The sequence below is a fragment of the Muntiacus reevesi genome, chromosome 2 (genome assembly GCF_963930625.1).
Source record: "Muntiacus reevesi chromosome 2, mMunRee1.1, whole genome shotgun sequence".
In the NCBI taxonomy this organism is placed as follows: domain Eukaryota; kingdom Metazoa; phylum Chordata; class Mammalia; order Artiodactyla; family Cervidae; genus Muntiacus; species Muntiacus reevesi.
This window is the reverse complement of record NC_089250.1, coordinates 228,553,445-228,561,485: the sequence shown is the minus strand read 5'-3', so window position 1 is coordinate 228,561,485 and position 8,041 is coordinate 228,553,445. Positions and strand designations below refer to the sequence as shown.

At 43.4% G+C, this 8,041-nt stretch overlaps 1 pseudogene; it reads right to left on the bottom strand.

Moving 5' to 3' along the window:
• Positions 1-5,734: 5,734 nt before the first annotated feature.
• On the bottom strand, positions 5,735-6,755 carry LOC136157442 (branched-chain-amino-acid aminotransferase, mitochondrial pseudogene; annotated as a pseudogene).
• Positions 6,756-8,041: the final 1,286 nt, after the last annotated feature.

Sequence of the window (8,041 nt, the reverse complement as noted above, 5' to 3'; positions counted from 1 at the left end):
GATTAGTATGGTTGCATGCACATACAACCACCATCTCCTGGCCCTGCATTCCCTCCCTGGGAAAGGGGTTCATGGAGTCACCCACCAATGCCGTCTGTCTCTCATCTGCATCTGCCTCTCCTCTTTCCCCAGTGTCACCAGCTTTCTTCTTTTTTTGGGTTCATCTGGCCATTCAACATCTTTTGTGATTGCATGTGAATTTTTGGCAAGCAGATTGTTATCCACTGTACCACCACGAAAGTCCTATAATTTTTATATCAAGTAGTAAAACATCTGCTTGCAATACAAGAGAACTGGGTTTGATCCTTGGTTCGGAAAGATCCCCTGGAGAAGGTAACAGCTACCCATTCTAATATTCTTACCTGGAGAATTCCATGGACAGAGGAGTCTGGTGGGCTACAGTCTATGGTGTGACTGTAAAGAGTGAGACACAAATAAGCAACTAATACTTTCACTTATAATTTTTAGTGTAGAGATATTTCACCTCTTTGGGTAAAATTATTCCTAAATATTCTATTACTTTTGATGCTACTGTCAATGGGGCTGCTTTCTTAACTTATCTTTCCTGTAGTTCATTGTTTGTGTTTAAAAATACAACTGATTTTTTAAAATATTTATTTACTTAATTAATTTATTTGGCTATGCTGAGTCTTAGTTGTACCACGTGGGATCTTCGATATTTGTGGTAGCATGTGGGATCTAGTTCCCTGGAGAGAGATAGAACCTGGGGCCCCTGCATTGGGAGCACAGAGCCACTGGATGGCCAGGGAAGTCCCCTGCAATTGATTTTTTGCATATTGAATTTTTTGTCCTGTAACTTTATTGAATTAATTTACTAGTTCTAATGACGTCTGTTGTTGTAGTTCTAGCTATAGAACTGCAAACAGAGACAAATTTTCTTCTTCCCCTACTATTTGCTTTTGTTGTTCTGTCACTCAGTCGTGTCCAACTCTTTGTGACCCCATGGACTGCAGCATGCCAAGCTTCCCTGTCCTTCACTGTCTCCTGGAGTTTGCTCGAATGCACGTCCATTGAGTTGGTGATGCTGTCCAACGATCTTATCCTCTGTCATCCCTTTCTCCTCCTGCCTTCAATCTTTCCCAGCATCAAGGTCTTTTCCAATGAGTCAGTTCTTCACATCAGGTGGCCAAAGTTTTGGAGTTTCAGCTTCAGCATCAGTCTTTCCAATGGATATTCAGGGTTGATTTCCTTTGGGATTGATTGAACTCCTTGCTGTCCAAGGGACTCTCAAGAGTTTTCTCCAACACCACAGTTCAAAAGCATCAATTCTTTGGTGCTCAGCCTTCTTTGTGGCTCAAATCTCACATCCTTACATGACTACTGGAAAAACCGTGGCTTTGACTATAAGGACCTTTGTTGGCAAAGTGATGCCTCTGCTTTTTAATGAGCTGCCTAGGTTTGTCAAAGTTTTTCTTTCAAGGAGCTTTCTTTTAATATCATGACTGCAGTCACCATTTGCAGTGAGTTTAGAGCCCAAGAAAATAAAGTCTCTCACTGTCTCCATTGTTTCCCCATCTATTTGCCATGAAGTGATGGGGCCACATGCCATGATCTTCATTTTTTGAATATTGCATTTTCAGGTAGCCTTTTCACTCTCCTCTTTCACCTTCATCAAGAGGCTCTTTAGTTCCTCTTTGCTTTCTGCCATTAGGGTGGTGTCATCTGCATATCTGAGGTTGTTGACATTTCTCCTGGCATCATGATTCCAGCTTGTGCTTCATTCAGTCTGGCATTTTGCATGATGTTACATAACTTATGAGTTTATATTATATATGTTAACTTATATAACTTTCATATAAGTTAAATAAGCTAGGTGGAAATGTAGAGCCTTGATGTTTTACTTTCCCAATTTTGAACCAGTCTCTTATTCTGTGTCCAGTTCCAGCTGCTGTTTCTTGACCTTCATACAGGTTTCTCAGGAGGCAAGTAAGGTGGTCTGGTATTCCCATCTCTTTAAGAATTTTCCAAAAATAATTTCCACTTATGTAGGCTATATATCTTTTTCTCATTTAATTGCTCTGGTTAGGACTTCCAGTACCATGTTGAATAGAAGTGGTGAGAGTGGGCACCCTTGTCTTGACCTGATCTTTCCCCTAAGATCAGGTCAAGACAAGGGAACCCACCAAAAAAAGATACCCCATGTCTAAGGACAAAGGAGAAGCCACAACAAGATGGTAGGAGGGTTGCAATCACATCAAAATCAAACTTCATACCTGCCAGAGACTCTCGGAGGAGACAGATAAAAACTTGTGTGCACTAGTACCCAGGAAAAGAGATTAGTGACCCCCACAAGAGACTGAATCAGACCTGCCTGTGAGTGTTTGAGGGTTTCCCGCAGAGGCATGGGTCAGCAGTGGCCTGCCACAGGGATGGGGCACTGATAGCAGTAGTCTTGGGATGCGTGGAGTGGTGGCATAAGTCCTCTTGGAAGAGGTCACCATTAGTCCTACCATAGAGTCACTGGGTGGGTGACCCACAAACTGGAGAACAATTATACCAAAGAAGATCTCACATGATTGTGAAGGTTCTAGGCCCCACATTAGACTTCCCAAACTAAGGCAAAAGACTGGGAATCCCCAGTTTTTAAGGTCAATGGGATTTGGTTACAGAACTTCCACAGGATTGGTGAAAACAAGGACTTTTGGAGGGCACAAACAAAACCTTGTGGGCACCAGGACCCAGGGGAAAGAGGAATGTTCCAGTAGTCATGTATGAATGTGAGAGTTGGATCACAAAGAAGGCTGAGCACAGAAATATAGATGCTTTCAAACTGTGGTGCTAGAGAAGACTCTTGAGAGTCCCTTGGACAACAAGGATATCAAACCAGTCAATCCTTAAAGGAAATCAACCCTGAATACTCATTGGAAAGACTGATGCTGTAGCTGAAGCTCTAATACTTTGGCCATTTGATGCAAAGAGCTGACTTGTTGGAAAAGACCCTGATGCTGGGAAAGATTGAAGGCAGGAGGAGAAGGGAACGACAGAGGATTAGATGGTTGCACAGCATCACTGACTCAGTGGACATGAGCTTGAGTAAACTCCAGGAGCTAGTGAAGGACAGGGAAGCCTGGTGTGCTGCAGTCCACGGGGTCACAAAGAGTCAGACACAGCTGAGCTGTTGAACAATAACAGCAACAAAGTTATTAGCTATGGGTTTATCATATGTGGCCTTTATCATTATTATACCTAATTTGTTGAGAGTTTATCATGAAAGAATGATAAATTTTGGCAAATGCCTTTTCTTCATCTGAGATGATCATATGATTTTCATCCTTGAATCTGTTAAAGTGGTGTATTAGCATTATTGATTTGTATATGTTGAATCTCAGGGTTAAATTCCACTTGATCATCACCATATAATCTTTTTACTCTGCTGTTGAATTCATATTCCTCATATTTTGCTGAGGATTTTTACATCTATGTTTTCCAGGGATATTGTACTGTTATTTTCTAGTTTTCCTTTCTTGTTTTGATGTCAGGGTAATTGGCCTTCTAAAATAAGTTTAGAAGTATTCCTTTGCCTTCAGTTTTTTGCAAGAATTTGAGAACGACTGGAATTAATTCTTTAAATGGTAGAATTCACTAATGAAACCATCTTGTCCTAAGCTTTTCTGTTTGGGAAGATTTTAAAATTACTAATTCAATCTTCGTGCTTGTTACTGGTTTGTTCAGATTTTTAATTTCTTCATGATCCAGTCTAGACCTTGTACTGACAGAATCAATTTTACTTCTCCTAAAAAAGTGGAAATCGCTCAGTCACTCGTGACTCTTTGTGACCCCTTGGACTATACAGTCCATGGAATTCTCTAGGCCAGAATACTGGAGTGGGCAAACTTTCTCTTCTCCAGGGGATCTTCCCAATCCAGGAATCGAACTGGGGCCTCCTGCATGGCAGGTGGATTCTTTACTAACTGAGCTATCAGGGAATGTTGAAGTTTGCTTTCTCACAGTTTTGCAGAGTTGAGCCAGCTTTCTGCATATGCTCACAAGCTTTCTGCCAATGCTTATACTTGCCACCTCAAGGGCACACACAGGATGCTGGCTGCAAGGCAGAAGACTGTGTGGGTGAGGTGTGGAGAGTGTTGGGAATGCCTTTGGGCCAGTTGGGGGGACCTGCTGATAAGGCCTCTTCAGAGATTTGTGGGTGATCCTCTAACGGAGTCTGCAAAACAGAAGAATTCACATCTCTCTGATGCATTCCAAGCACCGCCTGCTGTGTTCCCAGCCTCTCCTCACTCTTAGCTGTGTAACTTACCTCGTATTCTGGATATGGTAAGGAAGAAGCGGGCTTCTTTGGGAGTGTCCTGCACAGCTGGGGGGAAAACTGGGCACTCACTCACATGCTCTCACTTGCTGCTGTGAAAGAAATTCCAGCCCTAGGAGGTCTCTTTTTCCTCTGAGATGTGCTACACCGAGGGAGGAATGACAAATCATATAAAACTGCTTTTTGGTCCTCTTTAATGTGTCCAGTCTTGGATTTGCTTTTTGCTCCAAGGATGTGCTAGAACTTCTTCACTGGACTCCTGGACTTTCACAAAGATACCTTCACTTGTATGTGTTGTCAAAACTAGTGTTCTTTGAAGGGAGGATGGTAGAAAACTCCTATTCCACCATTTTGTTGCTGATACCGCTGTGGTTTATTCCATTGAATGGTTTTTGTATGTTGAACATCCCTGAATTCTGAGCATAAATCTCATTTGGGTCATGACATATAAACCTTTCATATGTTGCTAAATTTGGTTTGTTAGTATTTTGTGAAGGATGAAAGTAGTGAAGTGCAAGTGGTAGTAGCTTAGTTGTGTCCAACTCTTTGTGACCCCATGGCTCCTTTGTCCATGGAATTCTCCCAGCAAGAGTACTGGAGTGGGTAGTCCTTCCCTTCTCCAGGGGATCTACCTGACCCAGAGATCAAACCCAGGTCTCAGATTCTTTACTATCTGAGCCACTAGGGAAGCTTTTTGGATTTTAATGTATCAGTGGAAGGAAGGAATGCAAGTACGGCAGTTAAGACTGAAGAACAAAAATTTAAGTTAGAAAGTTGGAAGAACAGTTTCATGTATTATTTCATATTCTAACAAAAATTATCAGTGAAAGAGACCATGAGCTTGACATTGCACATATGAAAAATTATAATTAAATATTATACAAATATAGGACAGTTTGAATTGCACTTTCCCTCAAAAGAAGATCCCCATACAGGAAAATCATGGATCTGAAATCAATTTATTTCATTGAAAGACATTTTAAATTCTAACCATTACTCTTGGATAAATTGTTAGCTCTAGCTACTCATTAAGATAGAATATGAATTTCTTTTCTTGTTCCTTGGCATTTTTTTTTTTTTTTTCAAAATTGCAGCTAAAGGAAAAAAATCAATGGCAGCCCTGGGGAGATCCAGCCTAAAAACAGAGATGCAGATTTGGGGTCAAGTGTTTCCTAAACATCTTGACCCCACAGTCCTTGACCACACAATATAGACCAGAGGGCAGTACAGATCCCCAAGGCCTGAGTGGCAGGGCTAGAGGCCAAGATGTCTGGGTCAGGCCCTTATGACTTTGGGAGTGTGCTGTGGGCACACCAGAGACCCCTCCGTCTTTTATTTCATATCACTTCAGGTGAGTCATTGGTATGGAGGTGAAGGTCCAACCAGGGTGGATGCTACAGGTGGGTGGTCCCTGGAGTGAGTAGTCCGGCATAGCCTGCAGCATTGCACTCAGAGCATCCTTTTGTGGGCTTTTGATCCGTACTGGATCGCCTTCAGCTCCTTGTGGAAGTGGAGGATAAGCTCAGCCCCATTTTCCTTAGTGGGAATGTGGAAATACTTGCCTTGGTACAGGATTTGATGCTTATGGTAGATCTGACAAGCAGTTCCTGAAGCATAGACTCCTCCAGCGCCCGCAGGAACACGTTCATGGTGATCTTACATTCCACCATCTGGAACTCACTCCAGGGCCAAGTCAGGTCCAGCAGACTCTGTCCGACTAGTCAAGGCAGGATGACACGGTCCAGTGTCGGAGTCACCAGTTCCAGCGCCCCATCGTCGTCGTGGGTCCAGAAGACGAAGATACTCATAGTGCCCACCTTGATGAATTGGAGGTCAGGCCCGTATAGCCAGAGGAGTTGTTCGCAGCCCTTCTTTTGTGCCTCCTGCTGCACGAAGGCGGTGGGCGCTTAATTTTCCCTCAGCTTGCAGTCGCTGACCCCACCTACCCAGGCTCAGATGAAGGATGGATCCGTCAGGAGGGAGACAGGGCTCAAGGCATATCCAGGGAAGATTGCAGACAGCTAGCGAGGGTTTCTTACAGATTACCACCGGCCTCACATAGAGGCTGGAGTCCACGCCCTCAGGACCCATCCTTGTCTTCTTCCACCAGCCGGCGGATGCACTCCAACAACTCAGCTTTGTCAAAACTGCAGGCAGAGGCGCAGGGCTGAACACAGCCTGAGTTCCCTGTTGAGCCAAAGTCGGAAGAGGTGCATGCGCTGCTTCCCGCGTTTGAACGCCTTCAGGTCTTCGAGGAGCTGCAGGGAGTAATGGAGGGCCGAGCTGGCCGAGAGCAGAGTGAGGTTTTGGAAGGGCTGGATTTGGGGCTGACCCCAGCCTTTCTCCCCGTTCCGTCCCACCATCAGGATGTGATCAGTGAACGCCTTCCTGAACAGCAGGGGTCAGGCTTCTTTTGCGGCTCCTGTGTCATTTCCAGCTGCCCGTCAGCAGCTTTGAGGCTGGATGAGGCATATCGTCTGGGACCACACAAAAGCCAAAGAACAGTGAGAAAATTTGGGGTCCAAATCTCTCTCCCTTCATCCCCTCTAAAGCCTCGTGCTCCTTTCTGAGGGGGCCCCTCCTCCTCCGAATATAAATTATGAAACTACATCATCATATCATTTTGGATAAAGGGTAAGAATGAATCATGAATTTACTAAAATTGCTTTAAAATCTATTCTTCCATCACCATTAACATAGTTTAATGGTTTTAAATAGTTTTCCTGTCACGAGAACCCAGAGACAGTTTCGATATAAATTTTTCTCTACAAGTGGCGCTTTTATCAATCCAAACTCATTTAGGTAAATGACTAAACAAGAAGCAACCTTATTTGTCACATTGAAAACTTTAAATATTTATATACATTGTCTTCATTCAAAGTGTGCTTACAAGTATTAACATGTAGAATAGAAATTTCACTGATGCCTTTGCTTTCCTTAAAATTGTAGAACAGATATCAGTGCAATAGCCATTGTAATAAATGCTCATTGGCAAATTTTGTCAGAATAAAGTTTACTTTCTTAAATTATTTTCTTTGTTATGTTTGCTCCGATTGTCGAAATGTAATTTTTTTAAGTGTAATTTTATGGCTGTCGAATTCCACATTTAAAAATAAACTTGTATTTTGTATATATTTTTTTCACTTCATTTTACGAGTAATTTTTTTTTCTTAAAAATACATGATGAATTTAAAACAAACTGGTCTTTCACTGTGTACTCTTAAGTAGTAACAGATCTAAACAGCTAGATGGTTTTGGAGGGCAGACAAATTGCATATTATTCAAATTTGCCCACTAGGGCCTTAGGCCCTATCATATCGTTAAACGAATGAATTTTTAATCACCAACGATGGGTCCAGGGCGTTAATGACATCTCTACTCCAATTCCTCAATGATTAGACTTGCGAAACTGAAGTTTATCAAACATGAGGATCTGTGCTAAGCAACTCACTCACCACCTGCTTTTCACTCTCTCTTCTTCCTCTCGAGAGAGGGCAGGCTCAGCACCATGATCCTATCTGTGCTCAATACCACGACCCATTCATTGGTCGAGCCCGACGCCCTTCACTGCGGAGTCGCGGCAAGCCACGCCCCCATGCCGGCCTAGAGGGGGCGTACCCATTGTTGCGCCAGAAGATCCAGGCCAAGCAATCTTGTGAGAAGCTGGTCCGTGTGAATGGGGGCTGTTCCGCAGACCCTCAGAGCCGGCGCACGTCGCGCCTCGCCCCCTCGGCCCGCGGGCTCTGAGCGAGCTTG